The sequence below is a fragment of the Corvus cornix genome, chromosome 18, assembly GCF_000738735.6.
Source record: "Corvus cornix cornix isolate S_Up_H32 chromosome 18, ASM73873v5, whole genome shotgun sequence".
Lineage (NCBI taxonomy): Eukaryota > Metazoa > Chordata > Aves > Passeriformes > Corvidae > Corvus > Corvus cornix.
The window spans coordinates 3,609,456-3,628,492 of record NC_046347.1 but is presented as its reverse complement, the minus strand read 5'-3'; the positions used below and the strand labels follow the sequence as shown (position 1 = coordinate 3,628,492).

Here is a 19,037-nt window from a genome sequence, read left to right as displayed (position 1 = left end):
TCAAGGGCATGATCTGCTCCCCAGACATCCACAGAGTATCCCAAAGGACAAATTATCCCTAAAAGAGGTAAAGCAAAACTCTCTGCATCTCAGCCCCCCCAGCATCCCAGAGCCCCACTCCACCAAACCCCTGCATCCTGCCCTGTGGAGAGAGGGGGAGCAGATGGAGCCTACACAGAGCTCACACACCAAAGGGCACCTCCCAGAGCCCCAGCATCCTCCTTCACCACCTCTGCTCCTCCTCTGCACGGTCAAAGCAGACCCGGCAGCAGAGGCACAGGATGAGTTTGGTGAAAATAAATCACCTTTGCAAGGGAGAGCAGCAAGGAGTGAAAAGTTCAACCGCCCGAGTCACCCCAAACTTGCTCAAGTCGTTCAAACTGTTACACCCCAAAGTGGCATCTCCTCTCTAGATGGGGAGATGGCCTGGCAGTGGCACAGGGACATCCCTGGGGGTCACAGCAACCCCTGGTACAAACCAAGCTGCAAAGAAGGTGCTGGGGTGTCCTAATGGTCCCTGCAGGCCACGTGCAGGGATACACGTCCCTGCAAGCTGTACATAATGGGCCCTTCTCCACCCTTTGTCTGCTGCCCCTTTTAAACCTATAAACACCGTTTGGAGGTAAAGAAGAAAGAATTTAGGGCATCCTAACCCTGAAAAGAAGGAAAACTCCATTCAAGCTGCCGGGCTGTCTCCTGCAGCTTAATTAATAACAACCCATCCCCAGCAAGCTGCTGCAACGCCAGCTGTCTCCTCGGATGGAGGTGCCTTGCTCCGAATAATAGCGCTTTGTGTTTTGATAGGAAAAGGTCAGGAGGATGGGGGGGAGGAGGAGCTCGGGTGGGAGGGAAATGCGTCGCCGCCCTGCAGTTCCCGACGCCGTGAGCGAGTCCCGCTCGGTCCCCATCTGCTGCTGGGTCAGATTTAGGAGATGGTGGCACCCCTCCATCAGCCTTGGGGTGATCATGTCCTAAAACTCAGCAGGGAGAGGGACACGGGGAGAATTCAGGCCTGTGGGCTGCACTCCTCCACTGCTGGGAGGCCTGGGGAGCTCCTGATGCCACTTTGACATGGTCCAGGACCCCCTCTGGGGAAATCCCTGCTCTGCTCTTATCAGGAGGCTCCCTGATAACAGCACAGGATCAGCGCTGCAGGGAGCCAGCGCTGTGTGCCCCCGGCAGCTTTTCCAGGCCACCAGAAAGGGATGTTCCCTGCTACCATTTGGCTTTTGCATAAACAAACAAGCCAAGCCAAGGCTCAGAGCAGCAGCGGATGAATCCAAGGTGATGCAACAATGCGCCACAGAGGGGAAACAAAGTAAAATGGACCCGAGCCCTAGGTGTGAGATGCCCACAGCCACCAGACTCCAGGGCATGGCCATGAAATCACCTCCATTTCTTCTCGGCCACAGAGCCCAGCACCGAGTAGCAAACCAAGACACCTCCTTGGATCCTGGGCACCAGAGCTGAGGGCTCCTGGGATCCCTGTGGGTGCTCTCTGCCTGCCATTGCCCTGCTCCCGGCTGGTTATCCAGGAAAAGGGATGCTCCTGCCGCAGCAGGCATGGCTGGGCATTGGTGCCCGGGGAGCACCACTGAACACGGTCAGTGCCCTCCGAGGAGCACACAGGCAGCTCTCGTGCTCCGCCAGCCGGCCTGGCCTCTGCTCTCACCGTCACTTTTGCCCCCTCCTTGTCCCACCCAAGTCCCTCTGTGCCATCCAGGCAGCCCGGGGCTGCCCCAGCACGGAGACATTTCTGGTCCCAGTGCAGGACTGGGGCACAAACTCCCATCCATCTATCTTGGGGAACAGAGACTAAAAATGGCAAAGAAAGGCAGCAGCAAGCAGCGTTAGGGCAGCTCCCTGTCCCACAGACATGTCCCCTACCCAGGCACCAAGGCTTTGCACTTCATCCCCCAGCTGTGCAGGGGGAGGACACAGCCCACAGTGCCCCTGCTTCCACCCCAGGAAAAGGTCCCTGTTGCTTAGCAAAGGGCCATTCATCACCAGGACTGTGTGGGATGACAAAGGGTTAACCCACTGCAGCTGGGCCAGAAATACCATCCAGGACAAAGAGAGACTTCATGTCACCCGCATCCGCCCAGCACGAGGAAAAAGGGGCCTTAATCCGATTCCCAAAGAAAATGTGGCTTTTACAGCCCCGCCTGGCCAGGCCCCTCCAGCAAGTTTTGCATCTACAGCAAGAGTTAACCCAGTCTGAGTCTGAGAAGGGGCCAGAAAATAGGAAGGGAAATCACTTTTCCACAAGTTCGTGAGAAGGGAGAGCTGGCTGGAGGCGGCTGGACCCAGGCAGCATCCCTGCAGCAGGACCACAGGGGCATGGATGTTTTAGGAAAATCTGATGGTCCCAAAGCACCCCTAGAGCAGCCAGACCTGGGCAGGGGTTTTCAGGGGATTTATCAGGGACTGGAGAAAGCACCACTGCTGATTTCCCACCGGCTGCACCCCTTCCTAGCGATCACCAATGGCTCAGGGAGGGAGCTCTGAGCACGCCAGCACTGCCCGATATTTTGGGGATGATAAGGATGAGCCTGCAGAGATCTTCAGGGCATTAATGCAGAACTCTGCCTCGTCCCCACAAGGACAGGGACCCCAGGGAACAAAGCCAAGGATGCTGCTGGGAAGCAGACAGTGCTCACACCCACTAGATGTGGATGAACTGTCTCTGCCTTCATCTCCCAGCCAGGCACACATCCCACAGTGCCACGTCCATGCCCGAGTCACAGCTGCGGCCCCGTGGCAAGTGGGGTTTGCCAGCCTGGCCACCTCTACCCTGTTACCTCGAAATGCCACATGCCCACTCCCATCCTGATTTTTGGATGGACACTTCCAGGATGCCACTGAGCTGTATTTGCAAGATTAACTCTTTTACTGCCAGTTTGGTGATTACTTTTTAACAAATCAGGTAGCTTTACCATACTCTACTCCACCAAGCCCAACAAATTTTAGGGATAAATGAAATAAAGTCCAGTTGAATTCAGCCATAAGATCACAGCACCCAGCAGGCTCAACCCCAGGAGTGACAGCCTTCCCTTCCCCAGCCCAGCCTTTCCCCTGTGCTGGAGCAAAGCTCAGCCATGTTACCCAGGGAGCAGCAGCTCCAGCCCGTGTTTCACCCAGCCCCAGCACAGCTTCCACAGGGCTGCATTCGGCATCGGGGCCATAAGGAAATCACAGCATTTGAAACCACAGGCTATAAAAATTCCACCGTGCTCAGGGAAGGGAAGTCTGGATTCCCCACGGAGAGGCGTCCAGGAACCGCTGCTGCCGGGTTATTGGCCACCAAGCCATTAGACCGTGCCACATGTGCATACCTCGAGCCATGGCCAGCACGACCCAGTGAGAGGGTACGTGCTGAGGGGCTGTGGGGTCAAACACATTCAAACACCACCATGGAGCTACCCACGAGCCCCACGGCCACACAGGGGTTTTGGTCTCAACATGGGAAATCATGGATGGCAACTACAACAGCATGGGAGAGGTCACAGCTCTATCGCAGTTCTCTGTGTGTTCCAAACAGTTTTTTTCTATCATGACATGTCCTTATCTGCACTCAGGAGGCCCTTAAAGCAGGGCACACACCCTGGACAGCTGCACTCCTCCTGGATGCTATATCCTACAATCTGGAACCACACCTGGACAAGGCAGCAGCGTTTAGGGGTTCCCACATAATCACGATTCTTGGTTTTTTGCATTTTTACCTTGTCTCAAAACCAAAGCTCAGCCCAGTGTTGCCTGCACACACAAATACCCCATTGCCTGGCTCACTTACCTCCCAGGGGAATTTAGTCCACCCACCCAACAGTCATTAGCACCAGGAAACCCAGGACTCTCAGCCAGCACATGTCCAACAGCAGCACAAAATCCTCTCCCACCCCAGAGCTGCACCACCAGTCTGCTCCCTCTGCCGCACCCACCATCCACAGCAGCAGGAATTCAATAAAATTAAGCAACTTTAACCCAAAACTTGCCTGGCGCTGTGGGAAGCTGTTCCTGTACTCCTCTGCTCCGCGTGTTCCCACAAGCTGACCCTGGAAAGCAGCAGCAGCAAGCCCAGTGTGCCGTGCAGGGCACGCAGCTGCTCAGCTCATGGACGAGATATCACGGCTGGATACCCGTGGCTCCAAAGAGGGAGTTTTGGGACAGATGGAATGACCTGCTCTTTACAGAAGGATGGACACAACACCTATGAAATCCCCAAGAAATCCTACATAAACAGCTTGGTGTATGCTGGAAGGCACAGCACAGGGCAGCAGTACCGGCCCCATTGGATCCCAGCTGCTCCCCTGGCCCCGATCTGCTCTGGCAGAGCCGAGATAGTCTCAGCCCTGAATATGTCAGCCCAGATCCATCCTGGATGCTCCTTCCCTAAATGAAGTGTGGTCACACTGGGATGGATATAAAAAGCCTAGCCTGAAATCCTCTGGCGTGAAGCCTTTCCTGCAGCCCTGGCTGCTTCCAAGGGCTGTTTGACAGGGAGACATTGGGATACAGAGAGAAAGAACAGTTCCTGGGGGTTCACACTGGCACAGCCCGGGCTGCCGTGCCCAGTACCCCCAACCTCTGCCAGACTAAGGCAAGATGGAAAACCTCTGTGCTTGGCAAGTCCAGGGGGCCCTACCGTGTCACCTAAACATCTGTGTCACTGTCACTGGGCCATCAGGAATGGCGAGGCAAGGATGCAGAGGGGCTGTTCAAATTATTAAAAAAAAAAAAAAAAAGAAGAAAAAGAAAGAGGAAAACAAAAAAAAGTGAGGCTCGGAGCTGGGCCAGTTTGCAGAGCTCCAGGGCTGCAACATAGCCTTCCCCATCCCCATGGCATCCACATCCCTGGAGTGTCATCATCCCTTTGGTGTCCCCAGCCTTGTGGCAGCCCCACTGTTACAGTGTCCCCATCCGTGTGGCATCTCCACAGCCCTGCCCTTTTTGGGGGGTTGGGGTGTCCCCAGGGCTCTGGGTGATCCCAGCGCACCCCACAGTGCAGAGGAGATGTGTGCCCTGTGCATGGGCTGTAGCTCAGGTTTGGGGGCTGCTGTGAGTGCTGGGGCAGGATGAGCAAGAGGAGGGGAGAGCAGGAGGCTGTTTTTGGGGAGCACTTCCCACAGAGGCACCGAAAGCCATGGAAAAGGGCTGGAGACAGGAGCCCTGCACCCACCAGCACACACAAGGACGCTCAGGAGGTTTTCCCCAGTGTTCATCAGGACAAGGGGCCATCAAACACCAGGAAGTTCCTTTTCCACATCAGCTCACAGCCAACTTCCAGAGCAGAAACCAAGGAGTGAGGCCACCCTGGGCTGCCAGCCCTCCCTTACGTCACCAGACACACTCCCCCCGATGTCACAGGAACGCATTTGCCAAAAGTAACGTGAGAGCATCTCCTGCAGAGCCCTCACAGCCACACATCTGCCGGGCTGGCCAGGCTGTGGCAGCCCCTTCCCACCACCTGCGCAGAGGCAAACCACACCCGGCCCCTCTGGCTGGGGCAGGGCTCCCAAACTCAGCACGGAGCCCACCACAGGCAGCACCCCGCCCCTGCCTGGCACTGCCAGCAGCCAGGCCCCTTTCCACCACAGGGCAGTGGGAGCTGGGTGAGGACAGCCCGTCTGCACCGGGGTCCCATCCTGCTGGGAGCTGACACCCCAGGGAGCCCCCATGCCCTGGATGATGTCAGGGCTGCTGCCACCCCATTTCACCCCCAGGAGCTGACGCCAGCCTCTGTGACTCCCCTGTCCCACTCTCTGCCTGCTCGGGCTGTGGTGCAGAGGCTCAGCCCAGCACATCTCATCCCACAGGGAGCCTGAGAGGTGGCAGAGCCGGCTCTGCCTCCTCCCTTGGCACAGGTCCTGACAAATCACTCCCCTGTGACAGTGCCTGCATCACGTCCCTGGTATTTTCCCCCTGCTAAGCCACTGCTCTATTTTTCCCCTCCTTACCCTTCAAACCCCCACGTACTCATCGCACGGCCACGCTTAACTTCCCCACTCCACAAATCCCCACTGGCACGGCTGTGGAGACCCCAGCACAGCCCTTGCCACAGCTTTTTACTCCCTGAGGCTGGGGAGAGCTCAAGCAGAGACTTACTCAGCCAAGGATGATGAGGAGGACAATGCACGCTGCCTGGAGCCCTCGAGAGCCAAGGATGCTTCAGCACCTATTTCAGCTGCTGCCCCAGAGAGCCTCCCCCCAACTTCTGGAAAGTTCTGCTGAATTCCCGTCGAAAAGGTCTCACAAAGCAGATCCCTCCTGGCTCTCTGCCTCCCTCACCACCAGACATGAAAAGCACTCGAGTTTCTCCCCGGGTAACGCGGGTAAAAGCCTCCAACATCAAAGACACCACACAAGAGTTCTCGCCCCCCCATTCCTCCCAGGCACCAGTGCTGGGGCTGCCTCCCTTAAAAGCACAGCAACCTCAGTGGCTGAGGCGCCAACTGTGCTGAAACCACAGTTTTGGGGGTTTTTTCTGTGTTTTTTTTTCTTTTTTTGTTTTTTAATCAACCACAAACTGGGGAACTTGGGGGCAACATGACCAGCATGGTGCTGGTGGGGTTTTGCTCACTGTCTGCTGTGTGGCCAGCCCAGAAAAAGGGGAGCAAAAATATCCCTTGTGCCAGTCCTGTCGTTGCCCAACACTAAAGGAAGCCACTAAGTGTCCTGAAGCAAAACCACAAGCACCCTCCAAGCGAGCAGATTCCCATGGACTTCTCAGCAGCCTCTGCAACTCCTGTCCCCCATCTGCAAAACAGAAACATCATCTCCCCCCTGCTTTGCGAAGCACTTTGATATCTGCACAGCCAAGCAGGGCAAGGGAGGGGTGTTTACCTTCCTGGAAACAGAAAGCGGCATTTACACCCAAAACAACAAGACCTCGGCACAAAATTCCGGGGCAGAGGGAGCAGTTGCAGACGCAGCAGGAACAGCCGCGGATTCAGAAAATGAGGAGGACTAGAAAATAGCTTCAAACACCGCAGGGATTTCAAAAAGTCCTAGGAGCACATGGTTTCTTGGCCCGTTTCGGAGTGTTCCTCATCCCTTCATCCCACACAGCAGTTGTTCCTGCCAGATCACCGCCTGCCCGGGAATGCTGGGTTCATTTTATTGCTGGAGCACGGAAACAACCTTCGTTTTCGGGGGGGAGGTGGGAGGGCTGTGCCGTTTAACACTTGGCTGCGTTCATGCTGTGATTAATATCACCCGACGCACAGATACCAGATGTGCTCAGGGCAGGCTGGAGCGTATTCTAAATTGCACCAAGATGGAATTTTTGGGCAATTTTCAGGGAGTGCTGAGGGCAGGCACTGATGGGAGAGCAGAGATTTACACAGATAGGCAAGAAAAGAGAATTCTGTGGGGTTATGGCGCTGGTCATAACCCCTGGGCCAGCAGCAATGCCATGGACTGTGATTATAATCAGCACCCTGTCATTTTGGGGGCAATCACTGCAATTCCCGTCCTTTTGTGGGTCCAATTTCCACACGCCTACAGCAAAAAACACTTCAGCTTTACCCCTGCTTCTGCTGATCCCACGGAACTTTAGCTCCAGGAAGGCATTGCTGGTGCAGGAACAGCAAACACTGGTAAGGTTGGACCTCTCCATGCTGCTTCCCCAGGGTCCCACTGCAAGCCTGCTCCTAAGCAAATCCCCCAGCCAAGAGCCTCACTCCACCAGCAGCTTCTCCCCACCCCTGTGGGGAGGAGTGCCCCGGGGTCACCTACATGGGTGTCCCTTTAATTAGAACCAAATCCTGGAGCAGCACTGGAGACTCATTCCAGCTTTTTGGAGGCCACACACTGCCCTGATGGACAGCTGACCTTGATCAGGGCATCACACGGTTCTACCATGCCCCAAACCCTCACCATGGGGTTTCAGAGACCTCTCTCCTCTGTGCAGGGTTCCCTCCTGCTGATCCCACCCGTGGGCCATGGCTGATGTCCTCCAAAAATGAGTTCAGGCTGTGCCTGGACCTGCTGGTTTTCTCTTTTCTGCTTTGCCCAGATTTGAGAGCTGAAGTTTGGGCCATTCTCACCTCCCACAAACCAGGTCAGCTCCACATAGAGGTGGCCAGGCTGCTGGTGACATGACTGGTGGCAACCATGAGCACCAGTGCAACCAGGGCTGTCCCACAGGACACAAACTGGAGAATAAAAAGAGGGTCCAGGGCAGAGTAAAACAGTGCTAGCTGTGTCTTCTGCTGTAGGCATGAAAAGAAGCAACAAAAAGGAGCATTCCTTCTCCCTGAAACTCCACGGACATGCTTGCTGCCAACAGGGAAGATGTGGGAGCCTGTCCATCAGTCCAGACAGGACCAGCAGCGACTCTGGGCGTGAGAAATCCCAAATTCCGCATCCCACAGGGCTGCCTTTGTGCTACTGCTGAAATGGTGAGGTCTGGTTGGCACCTAGAGCCTGGTCTGGGGGTTCATCAGGGCAGGAGGGAGCAGCAATTTTCTGTGGGCTCCCAGCTGTTGGTACAAAGGACTTCACCCAAGCGGAGTCTCTCTCTGTTCCTCCTCCGTTTTTTCCCACCACGGGTCCGTGCTGTGCATACAAAAGCAGTGCTGAGCTGTGAATTTACACCCAGAAACCAAAAGTAAAAGATCTCCGTTATTCACTTCTATGAGCAAAGGTTAAATCCTAGCAAATACATCAGCTTTTGTGGACAGGACAAGCATTTGGCAGCCAGCAGGAAGGAACAGGAACGTGGGAATTCCTCCTACGACTTGGCAACAGACTCTTCCCCCAGCACAGGAGCTCTCTGGGGTCTGCTCAGCCTCTGCCAAGCTAAGAAAGCCCCTCATTCAAGTGCTCAGTAATCTCACAGGACATCCTGTAGCTCAAGAAGGAGTTTAAATGAGGGGCTGGATGGATTCTAGCTGCCTAATTGTTGGAGAGAGCAATAGAAAAGGTGGGGTGGCAGACCTGGAGCTGCGATGTCCTGACCTGCTCCTTGGAGAAACACCTCATCCTACTGAATACAGAAGGTGTCTACAGCAAATCAGCTCCTGAGCCAGTTGAGATGTAGCACGGTGTCTGCCTGCAATGGGCTCCACCACAACATGAAAGAAGCTGTGTTAGTGTTCCCTGGGAGGTCTAAGAGGGGCGTCCTGCCTCTTCCTGCCTCACCCCAGCTGCTCCCACCATCCCACTCCCCATGCCAGAGCACATCTTGGGGTTTGATGCTGTTCCAGCATCAGGGTGATGGGGCAGTGCCGTGTTCAGAGGCACAGGAGAGCCAGGACATACATCCTAAAAGGTATTTAGGCACCTAATTCCAATTAGGCTGTAATGCTCCTCAAGAGATTTCAGAAGATAGATAGATAGATAGATGGATGAACCAATATTTGAGAGATGTTTCAGGGCAGACCTGCACCACAATCACACCAAGTGGGGAATGAAGCACTCAGCACCAGGTCTCCATCACCATCCACCCTACAGAGCATTACATGGACTGGGACCAGCACTCAGACCAAGGGCAGGTGTCCATACACACGTGACAGAAGCCAGGGAAGCTGCATTTGCTGGGGAAGTGGAGAGACCTGAATTAGAAGGTGCTGCTGCTGAATAAACTCTCAAAGAATCATCAGGAACCATCACAGGCGTTGCTGGGCGAAGCCACTTCTAAGAAAGCAGAGCTTGGCTTTAGGTATGAACAGAAGAAGCATTTCCTCTGAGCTGCCATGCACACTTGGTGCATGTTTTTGGGGTTCATTTGTACCTGTTTGGCTCTGTACACCTAATCCTCACCTTGACAGCATCCACAAACCTAACACGGTGACAGCACGTCATGCTTCCTGGAGATCTTACACAGGACATGTTCAGAGCAACTCTTCTGGACACAAACCTGCAGGACACCAAGGATCCTTGTTTCCATTTCCTACAAGGACTAGAGAAAGTGTCAGGGGGATGCTCCAGACTGCAAATCCCATGAGGCCCCCATGAGCACCTGAGGAGGGAGCAGCACGTGCTGCCCCACAGCAATGGGTGTCCCTGGCTCCGGGGCACTGGGTGCTGTGCTCCCCACCAGCTCCCCAAACCCTCATCTCAGCCTGGCCAGCACAGAGAGACCCCCAACATGAGCCCCACCACCCCATGAAATCAGGGCAGCCCCACTGCCTCCCAAACACCAACTCAGAGAAACCAGGGCAGCCCTGCCACCACCCAAGCTCTGCTCAGAGCCTCCTACCCCGCCGTAATCTGAGATAAAGGCAGAGGTTCTGCTCTGTGACACTCGCTGCCACTTAAAGGTCATGGGCCCCAACGGGGTTTGAGGTTTTCAGCTCAGCAGGATACAGCTCTCATGTCTGACACCCTCCTAAAGCTGAGAGCAGAGAGTGCTGCTGACTTCAGCCTATTCCTGGGGGCCTAGGTCGCTCCACAACCTCGGGTGCACACTTGGGGATCTATCAACCATTACTCAAGTTTTTTAACCAGAAGAAAAAGCTTTATTGAGGACTCCAAGACCCTGGATTCAGAGTTTGGGACCATTCAAGCAAAGGTTGTGGTGGAAATCTATTTTCTAGATGAAGAGCAATAGGGAAAATCAGCTTTTGAGGCAAAGACTGGGTGCTGGATCCATCCCTTGAGGGATGCAGGCAGGTCCAGCACAGACCCTGCTACATCCCTGCCCTTCCCGTCCCAATCCATGATCCTGCAGAGCACATCAGGGCAAGGCAGAACCCCAGTCTCACAGAGACAGGCTAAAACTCACTCCCTGGGCTCCAGATTACCCATTCATCTCAGATTTAAGACAAGCTTTAAGAAAGATTTAAGACAAACTTCGGCTTCCCTGCAGATCTGTGGTTCAGCAAGTCGAGCACTGCCCTCTGCCCTGGACAGAGCCTTTCAAGGAGCTCTTTCCAAACCCCTTCCCAAACCTTTCTGTGCCTCTCCCACTGCTGCAGCCCCAGGCTCCACGTCCCTCTGTGGGAGCCGTGGGAAGGAGGGCACATCCCACACAGGGACACCCCGACCCGCAGTGACACAGAGGGAAGGGCTGGCAGGGGCAGACTGAGGGTCAGCCAGCCAGGAGAAGAAAAATAAATCCCCCATGCAGGGATTACAGAGCAGCACCGCTTCTTCCTGCAGCCCCACAGCCCCACAGCCCCACCACAGCTGCTCAGCACACCCTGGGGCTGCTGGACTGCCTGAGGGGCTCCAGGACACTCCTGGGGAAGGATGCTCCCTTTTCTGATGAATTTTCCCTGTTCCCCCACCCCACCTGGAGCCCTGTGGACTCAAGGATGCTGTGTGAGCATGTGCCTCACCAGCTGATGGGGCAGGGAGGTAAAAGCAGGCTTCAACCCAGCATCATTTGGGGCAGCAAAGCCTTTTTACACACATCCCCTGCCCCACATTGTGCATGACCACCCTGCTGGTCCCTGCACAGTGTGGCAGCCACGGGCCAGTGGGGATGACTCCAGGGCAAATGGGGATGACTCCAGGGCAAATAACTGCATTTCTGTCCCCAAACAGCCCCAGCAGTCCTCCAGCCCACCCCTCCTCTCCTGCCCCCCATACCCTGCAGCGGCAGCCCCAGGACTGGCTCCCACTCCCTCAGCTTCACCAGCGCGTTGTCCAAGAGCGCTGGGCACCTCCGGTGTACTGCAGGCTGCAGACACAGCTTTCAGCCAGCTGTGACTACTTCTGGGATTTAAATCAGCCTCATCTTCCCCTCCCCCAGGTCCGCAGGCCAAAGCTTTCCCAGGAAAAGCACCCCATGGAAAAACCTGGGAAAACAAACAGGGTGTGCCTCGCCAAATCCCGAGCCCCAAGGGCTGCGCTGCTCAGGGCTAAGGGGGGTTATGTGCCATGGGGAAAGGTGGGCGTCAGACACCGACCTCCCCAGGCCCAGAGCTGCCTCTGAGGGTGGGACTCACCCCTCCGGATCCCTGCTCTGACAGAGCGGCGGGGGCTCCCACCATCCCACATGGAACAGCTCAGGAAAGGAAGGGGTCAGGGCGGAAAGCTTGGGAGGAGGGTGCTTGGAGCACAGCATAATGCTCCATTCATGGTGCACCCGCCCCAAAAAGCACCCACACGCTTTGCTGCTGCTCCTGCAGCTGGAACACACCTCCCAAAGGGACTCAGCTCCCAGCACGGGTGCAATTTTTCCTCCATTATGAGCAATTTTAGGATTCTCAGTGACTGCTGGAGGAAGTGAGCGTGAGTGAGCTCAGACCAGCCCAAGCTCTGACCCATACTCCTCCTCTTGCTCTGCCCACCACCTCCACCTCATTCCTCCTGCATCTGCAGACTCCCAGACACAGCTCAGGTATTTTTTTTTATCCAGCTGGTAACATTCTGAATAAAATTCCCTAAATCTCCATGCTCCAGCCAGCAAACCAGGGTTTGGAGAAGCTTTCTATACCAGGGCAGTAACCCCCAGGGAGCTGAATTCCATCTGAAGATGTGACAGCCACCCCAGAGCTCCAGCGAGGTCCTCCCTGCCCACGGGACCCCATTGCTGCCCGCCCTTCCCCACGCTCCTGCTCACCCATACTCCCAATTTCTGTCCCAGCGCTGTCCGTCTGTCCTGGACACACAGCAGCTGCTATTCCCTGCCTGGCCAGGTAGATGGTGCTCAGCCGGCACCGAGTGGGAATTCACCCGCGCTGGAGGAATTCCGTTTTCTCTGATTAAGCCAATAATTCAGCAGTGATTTTCACTGATGGATGAGGAAGGTCCCACTCCAGCCCCAAACAAACGGGACCAGCTCAGATCCAGCTGTCCCAGACTTTCACCTTTCACTGCAGGCTGGGAGGCGGTGAATAAACTGCTACAAACATTTCATCAGAACCAGTGCTTTCCCAACTCCCATTTTCCGCTGAAAACTCACTCTGCTGACACTTCGCTCCACACCTTCGACCACTTCTCCCCACACATTTCCCACAAAACTGAAACACAGCAAAACCCAGAGGAGCAAGAAGCAATTTGCCCGTTTTTCCCCCCATAAAGTCAGGGGGTGGGGGTCGGGGGGCACCAGCAGGGCCCCTCATCCTGCCGGAAGCTGCCAGGCACAAGCAGCAGGGGGAAGGGGTGTCCAGGCTTTCCATCTCATCACCTCAGGGTCACCCTCCCCAGCCAGGCCGGATGTAGGATGTCTAATATTTCTCCAGTTCTGTTTTAACACTCACACCATCTTGGGAGCAGGAAGCTTAAGCCATTTCCTGCAAGGCATTGCTCTGCCCTACAAATACTTTTCAGCTTTGGTGCAAACTGTTTTAAAACTGAGCCTGGCAGCTGGAGGTGTGAAATCAGAGGAGGGGCTTGTCCAGGGAAAATTCAGTTTGTGAAACCTATCCAGTCCCTGCTGCTGCCGAGCAGCAAAATAAATATTGCTGCGGACAATAAAAGAGAGCAATTAATCTTGCGTGTCTGAAAAATGAGAAGGAAAAGCAGAAACTCCAAACAATGTTCTCTGTGCCTCTCCCAAGGGACACAACACTGGTCCCCAGCAGAAAGCCACAGCCATGTTCCCCCTTGTCTCTGCAGCCACGACTTGAAGCTTTCCCAGCTTTGCTCTTTCAGTGGAGCCCAAATCATGGCTTTGGTTTGCTTGCCCTTCAAACGACTGTCCCATAAACAATCTGTCCCACACATGGGCTGAAATAACCCCAAAGAGACCCCTCCCCCTCCTCCAAGTGGAGGAGAAGACAAATGCTCATTCCCTGAAGCTCTGCAGAATATTTATGGGCAGTGCCAGGGCAGAGCTGGAAACCCCACAGACGCTGGTGAGCAGAGCTCAGCCCCATGCCCACGTCCCCCTCGGCACCGTCCCCACACCACCCTCAGCCAAGGAGGGGGACAGATGGATGGCAGCTCACCTCCTGCTGCTGTCCCTGGCTGCTCCAGCCCACGTGTCACACGTGAGCACTCGTTATCTCCTCTCAGTTCTCATTCTCCAGGTGACACACAGGGACAAAGCCATGCCCCAAGGCCCACGCAAAGGGCTCTGCTTCCCCTGAGCTCCCACTCACAGGGCTGCTCCTTCCCAAGACTTTCTGTCCAGAAACCAAAGGCACGAAGCAGAAAGGAAACTCCAGAGCTCCTCCAGGGCCCTGCAGGAACCCTTCACCTCCCAACCTCAGGGCGTGCACTCCTGGGCTGTAAATAAACTTTTATTTACTACACAAAGTAGGCCAAGGAGGACTGTTTCCCTGAGGAGTGGTGGGAGGAACATCAGTGTTATGGCAGGATCTCAGATTTCATCTGACTCCACAAAGCAGTTCCTGGAGACCTCGGCAGGAGCCACACAGGGCATGGCAACACCTCTCCAGTGGCCACATCCCACCCAAATCCTGACTACCCTCACTGCCAGGTCAAACAGGGATCTCTCAGGGGCACAGCTCTGCCCAGCCACCCTACACCCAGCACTGCCAGGCTTGGAGAGAACAGGGCTGGAACAAATTCACCTCCTGCATCCTGCAGGGCAACACACAGCCAAGGTCCAGCCTCCGCAGCTGAACCATGACGGACTCACTGCTGCCCACAGGACCACCCACACCCCTGATGTGCTGCCTTATCAAGGTTCCCATCACATCTCAGAGCACTGAACTACCCAAAGCCAGGGCATCACCCTCAGCACTCAACTGCATCTTCTCGTCTCCTCCAAGGCCACCAAAAGGGGTGGACAGGGGGTCTCGGGGGTGGGGTGACCCCAGGGAGGGCCCCAGCAGCCTGTGAACTCGGCCTCCCACTTCCACCCCATTTATCTGCACGCTGGGAGGCAGGAGGAAGCAAGTTCAGCCAGAGTTTGTCTAAACAATTAAGTTTTATCAGAAAAGCTGCTCAGATCTACTCCTTTTTCCCAGGACATCGCTGGACAATTCCAAGGTAATCTCCATTCTCCATCCAGTCTGCACAGGATGGAAGCAGGGGAAGAGGACATGAGGCAAAGAGCATCCAAATACCCCTGCTCCTCCCTCAGTACCAGCAGCCTCCAACACTCCTCAAACACCAGGCACAATCCATCCCACACCTGCTCCCACACATCCAAAGTCTGCCTTCCAAATCCTTTTTTCCTCTTCAAACTACGAGTTTTTCAAATTTAGGAGTGACCAAGGTAGACTGGAGAAGGTTTTGATACAGAAACCACCTGATACACTCCCTTTCGTCCTGGACAGGTCAGGACCTCCCTTTGTAGAGACACTCCAGTGACCTGGGCAGTGGCTTCTCCCACCCTGCACAATCCCACAGCACCTCTGGGAGCAGGACCAGCAAACTCTTAATCACCAGCTGAACCTGGAAGAAGAAAACCCGACGCAAGGACTAAACCTCAGGCCCACGTTCACTGGCTCCTGGTTACAAAAGAAGCAGGAGTGGGTAGAGGGATTCCTCCAAGACAATGAAGTGGGCAGCAAAGGCAGGGCCCCAACCAGGCTCTCCTGCCATACAAACTTTTGCCATCTCTGCAGCGTTCTTCTGGCTCTTGGTCCATGAACTGATTTCCACTGTGGATGGGAGGGAGTTGCCAGTGGATGCCCTGAGACAGAGCATGAGCCTGCACATTTGTAGCTTCAGAGGCTGTAACCAGGGACTCATCCTGTACCTCCATGTGCCAGAGCTTCAGAGAAGAGTCCAGAGCACACCAACTCTTCAGTGCATCAGCAGAGAACAGCACAAGCTCCCAGGTCAGAGCAAACGCTGAGCAGAGTGAACAAAATTCCCCTTCCAGAGTCATAACACACAGGGGAAGCAAACAGAGGCAGGGGCTCCAGCCCCATCTGGGTAGGGCAGCTCCTGTGATGTCCCTCCAGATCTCCCCAGCCCACATGGAACACACCCCAGGTGCATTTGTGCTGGAGTTGAAAGCAATGCCCTACAGTTCAAGACTTGTGAGTTACCACACAGCTGTGGCTGAGAAAGCTCCTTTCAAGAGCTTACGTATCATTAACTTTTATCGCTGCCCTCTCCTCCTCAGCACCACGTCCTTTTGGATTCCCATCTAATCTTCTTACTCTGAGATCTCCACAAGCTGAGCTTTTCTTTGAAAGAGGGAAGGAATGTCTGGCCCACTCCATGTACAGCAAGAGAGGAGGAAAGGGGGGAAGGCAGAGCCACCATAAAAGACTAAGGTACTGTGGATAAGCATCAAAGAGAATTTGACACACACACTACAGCAAATGATCATCCACAGCAACAGAACAACCAGACCAAGCCAGGTTGGCTGGGGGGCTGTCAAGCACTCATAATAACAAGGGATTAATGCCTCAGCCACTTCTGTCCTGCTGCAAATCCCTTTTCACCTCCCTCTCTGATTCTGGGAATAATGCAGGAGAACACCTGGTAAGACCACCTGACTCAGACAAACCCTGGACACCTTCTCAAGGGTTGAAAAGCTAAACATAAACCCAAGGTAATGCTCATATTTGCTAGAGCATCATCAGCCTCTGAACTTCAAGGTGTTGAAAGACACTTCATTTCAGCCATCCTTCATTGCTGTCGGACAAATGCCCTTTGCCATGCAAAAACCAACATACAGCTTCCACACAGAACAAACTGCAGGTGATACAAGTCCAGCAACCCCAAATCCGCAGGCTGTCACTCCTGGGCTGGCACAGCAACCTTAGATGGTTTGCTAAAATTATTTGCTTTTCATAAATGTATAAACATCTGCAAAGTTTTGTTCGTTGCAAAATGTTTTGGACCAGACCCTTGAGTCCAGCTTTGTCTTCCAGTATGTCTGGTGCTACCTTCATGCCCAAACCAAAATGATTCAAGAGGATGAGGTATTGATGCATGTGACCCTACAGGAACCCTGGGAACTTCCGTGCAGAGACCAGCTCAGAAGATCAATGAAATGAGTGACCCAAATTTAACCAACCCAAAGGAAAGCAGCTCTCTCCCCACATCCCTCCTTTAAAACCTCTAACAGATGTAAGGAAAATTGGGCCCAAAGAAGTCTGAGCACAGGCTGCCATCCAAGACCAGCTGCTTTTTCCATTTTTAGCCACATACACTTCAGCTTCATCAAGGCATTTTTGACAATGTAGAAGTGTGTCTGTGTCTGTTTGTTTGCTGGAGGAGTAAAGAACACAACTGGCTTGCTGTCAACTTATCTTTTTTGTTCACAACAACGTTTGATCTTCTCAAAACAAAGTTATCTCTCTATAATCTCCTTCAGTTCCTCTGACACAGTTTATGGAGTTGGCGCTGCACCCAGCCTATGGTGTCCCTTCAACCACTGGCCAACAGAAACATCTCAGGCAGGGACGGCAGTCTAGAAATAGCTTAAAAGAGAACGATTCCTTAATTACAGAAGGTTCATCACCACTGCCATCACTTCCCTCCCCCGGCAGACAGCAGAGAAGTCACAAAACCAGCGGCCAGGCCTTACTGCAGGAGATCAAAGCAAACTCTTTGTTTTATCTTGGTCGAGATAACGGATTTTATTTGCCTTATCAGCCTGTAGGATGATTAGCCTAAATGTGGGAAAGCTGGAGGATCCAAAGGAGTGGATGGGTGCGGAGCATGTTCCCCAGCACGACTGTCATGGGCTCCAGACATGCAAATACCACAAGATAAACAGAGAAAATCTTGGTTCCAGTTCCTACATGCCCCCCTCAGCCAGGGCTGTGTCTCCTTTTGCCTTTCAGCACCACTTGGATGAACACAAATCCCACGGCAGGCAGGAGCACTCACCCATTTCTCAGCCAGCAAAGGCACCTCTGTCCAGGGGCTGCCCCAGTTTTCATCACAGAGTGCTCAGGGCTCACAGCCCAGCTGGAGCACAGACCCCATGAGCCACAGCCAGGTGAGCCTGCAGTCGGTCACCTCCTGCCTGGAGCAGGAGGCTCCGACCTCTGCAGACACACATTCACCCCAGATCCTTCCTGCAAGGTTCAGGAGGTGAGGAGATGACATGGATGCACAGCCTCACCCACAGACCCAACCCAGCCATGGAAGAGACTTGCCAGGTCACTCAGCCCAGGGCCAGGGTCACTCTGCAGCTCAGCACGGAATCATAAATTGGTTTGGGTTGGAAGGGACCTTACAGACCACCCAGTCCCACCCCTGCCCTTCCACCATCCCAGGTTGCTCCAAGCCCCATCCAGCCTGGCCTTGGACGCTTCCCAGGATGGGCCAGCCACAGCTTCTCTGGCACCCTGTGCCAGGGCCTCACCACCCTCACAGGGAAGAATTTCTTCCCAATATCCCATCTAACCCTGCCCTGTGGCAGCGAGAAGCCATTCCCCTTGTCCTGTCACTGCAGGCCCCTTGTCCAAGGTCCCTGTCCAGCTCTCCTGGAGCCCCTTTAGGTCCTGCAAGGGGCTCTGAGCTCTCCCTGGATCCTTCTCTTCTCCAGGTGAACACTCCCAGCTCTCCCAGCCTGGCTCCAGAGCAGAGGGGCTCCAGCCCCTGGGGAATCTCCATGGCCTCCTTTGGACTCTCTCCAGCACCTCCGTGTCCTTCTGATGTTGGAAGCCCCAGATCTGGATGCAGCATCCCCAGCTTCGCCTTCTCCTGGTCTCAGACGTGACGTGTGGCAAGGAAAGGAAGTGGGAACCGTGGTGTTTCCTATGGGAAACTATCCCTTTGCATAATGAAGCTCCACTGGGGAGGTCGCTGCTTTTCCTATGGGCCCGCAGGGACTTCCAGCAGGGCAAACAAATCCTCCTGGGTCTGGCTGGCTGCAGTGGACAGCCTCACTTCCTGGGATGTGTCCTGCCCAGCTGGAGCATCCACTTGGGACAGCACCCACACAAACTGTGCCCACGCAAAGAAGGGATACATGCATGCCAGCATGACCAGAGATGAACACAACATAACTTGGGGACAACATTCCCGGGGGGCAGAGACATGCAACACGAGCACCATCACAGCCACATCCCCCAGCCTCCTCCTGGCATCCTCAGTGCCCTCAATACACCCCAAAGCACACCGAGGAGCACTGGCTGCTTCCTACAGCACAGCGAGGGAGGAGGAGCAGGCAGTGCCCTCGCCGTGCACGTGGTGCCCTGGATCAGGCAGTGTCTCTGTGATGGGACACATTCCTCTCCCCCACACATGCTGCTGCTCTT

The 19,037-nt window shown here is 54.6% G+C and overlaps 1 protein-coding gene across 6 annotated transcripts in view; it reads right to left on the bottom strand.

Moving 5' to 3' along the window:
* SEPTIN9 (septin 9) overlaps positions 1-19,037 on the bottom strand; it is a 134,095-nt gene that overhangs the window by 30,248 nt on the left and 84,810 nt on the right. The window contains exon 1 of one of the 6 annotated variants that reach the window (XM_010407557.4): positions 6,103-6,210. The exons of the other annotated variants lie outside the window; for them this stretch is intronic. The gene's annotated coding sequence lies outside the window, so the exon portion shown is untranslated. Of the gene's footprint in view, positions 1-6,102; positions 6,211-19,037 lie in introns of those variants that run through there. 6 annotated transcript variants of the gene reach the window in all.